At 34.1% G+C, this 2,399-nt stretch overlaps 1 long non-coding RNA gene across 1 annotated transcript; it reads right to left on the reverse strand.

Annotated features, from left to right (window-relative positions):
- Positions 1-200: 200 nt before the first annotated feature.
- LOC144824542 (uncharacterized) lies at positions 201-2,139 on the reverse strand. Its single transcript, XR_013609006.1, has 5 exons — positions 2,087-2,139; positions 1,219-1,308; positions 1,065-1,135; positions 886-975; positions 201-479 (listed from the first exon to the last, which is right to left on the reverse strand). It is a non-coding gene; the product is annotated as an uncharacterized LOC144824542 (long non-coding RNA).
- Positions 2,140-2,399: the final 260 nt, after the last annotated feature.

Consider the following 2,399-nt stretch of genomic DNA (forward strand, 5'->3'; position numbering starts at 1 on the left):
CAAAGGGACAGGACACCGCAAATACACATAAGTCTAAAAAAGATTCCCTTTGGGATATCCTATCAGCATACAGTTTGTACATATAACACTTCAATACACATTCATACTTCACATTTCAACAATATCATTTAGCATACTGCGGGTCAATACAGTCAGTTACCAGAAATTCAAAATATAAACAATAAAAAAGATTTTCCGTTGGAAAGAATTTATTTGATTAATTCATATATAATTATTAAAAACCATTACAAAATATAGCACATCAATGTACACATTAAAAACATAAGAGAAACCAAGTCACAAGGATACAAATTGATTATAACAACACATTCATATATCAATGTTTGCATATGTTACCATATAGTGTACAAATACATTTATTTCATATGTGAGCAAAGGACAGCGACGCGTTTCGGAGGTTTCTATTGGTCCCACCTCCTTCTTCAGGCTTGCAACACATTTATTCCAACACTGTGCATCTATATAGATATACATACAAAACGTTATTTTATATATTATATTATACATCATGTAAACAGTATACATCAATACTTCATATACAAGAGATTTACGGTAGGTTTGTAGACTTAGTTAAACTCACAATTCTATACTAATATTTGAGTTGCTGGTATTACTGACAAAGAGCCCACAGTACTCCACAGTCACTCAACTGACACATTCAGAAGTGTAGATTATATTGTCTTGAAAAGCTCTGTATTCAAAACCTTAAGGGTCCAACTCAATTGTTTCTTTACATTAATGAGTTGGTTTTCATAATAGAGACTAGAGATCACATCAATTTAGGTGACAACTTATGTATATATAATGGGTTTGACAACCTCCTTCGTTATATAAACACAAACATATACTGCCATGGATACCCACCATATTTGGCACAGGTTATCCCAACAATCTTCAGGGGCCCTCAGCTTACTGCCTCCGGAATATGTTGTAAGGGCACTTCTTTATGGTTGCCTATATCATAAAGGGTTGAGCTCAGGATAAATATTTTAGGATTATATTAGAAATTAAATAGTTTAATCAAATAATTTTCAATTACCTACCACGGCCAAATAAAAATCAGGCAAACTTTAAAGGGGATTTCTCAATTTCCACCCGTGGAAGGCACCCAATCCTAAAACAAAGTACACACCCCAATTACTAATATGGTGTGGATATATAGATCAAACTCCCATATTTATTTAAAATATAAATTACCTGTAAGTATCTTGTATTTATCTCACCAACTCTCTTCTAAGTTCCTTTCTGTATTTTATTATAATGACTGAGGCATCTAGTAATTCCAGCCTAAAAACAACAACATCAAGAAATATTTGATCCTAAATCTCACTCATTTTATTGAAAATCTAATAGAATGTTTTTGCTACTATGTTACCCCTCAAACTGCATTAGCTTTTAAAATGCCCAGATCGTATAAACTCATAGAGCATCATTTTCCTTTCAGTTACTATGCTTCTTACCCAAAACGTATGTTCAGACCAAACATTAATTAAAAAAACAGTTTACAAGCACACAGTGAGGTTAATGAGGATAAGACACCATACTTAGAGTTGTTACTATTGGCGCACTCAATGGTTTCTTGCCGGGCGTTTAAACTAATCCTATTTTTTGGTCAACAGTAATCTATAGGTCTTATGCCGTTTTGTTCCAATACTAAATACATAAGAATAGCGCCACACCAAGTTAACGCACCCTGTGACGATAGCTAAAAACGTCCCGCTACAGATTCGTCACCGCCATCTTAGAATGGTGTTCTGAGAAGTTGTTTTAACCCGATTTTGCTAAAACCAATTTTAACTGTTTGCCTAAAACCCAGTATAAACAAAGGTATAAAGTAATACCCAAGTAATAAGTTAATTAATGGAGTATCTCACGATAGTCAAAAACATCCCGCTACAAATTCATCACCACCATCTGAGAACGATGTTCTAAAAAGTAGATTTTTCCCGTTTTTCCGCTTTTACTAAAACAAATTTTAACTGTTTATCTAAAGCCCAGTATGAGTAAAGGTCTAAAATAATACCCAGGCAGCAAGCTAATAGAGTATCTCACTGTTGTCACTTACCGGGATTAAAAAATCTCCTGCTTCGAGTGCCACAGTCACCTATAGGCACGCACATGGCTAGCCTTTTTTATACGGATGTTAATTAAGCTAAAACATACGTCATAGCCACTGAATTCCCTGTCAGCAATGACGGACTAGTCCCGGAATAGTATTTTGCCGCCATTTTGAAGTGGTGTTTATAGTAAAAAAGACAAAACTTTATTAGTCATCTCTTTATTGGCAATGCTAAACGCTTTTATTATAAATTTTACCTGCATAAAAAGTTTATTATGCCTTTACAGAGCCGAAATTTTAATATATAGATGGAGCAATG

This window comes from Lissotriton helveticus, chromosome 3_1 (assembly GCF_964261635.1).
Source record: "Lissotriton helveticus chromosome 3_1, aLisHel1.1, whole genome shotgun sequence".
NCBI lineage: Eukaryota > Metazoa > Chordata > Amphibia > Caudata > Salamandridae > Lissotriton > Lissotriton helveticus.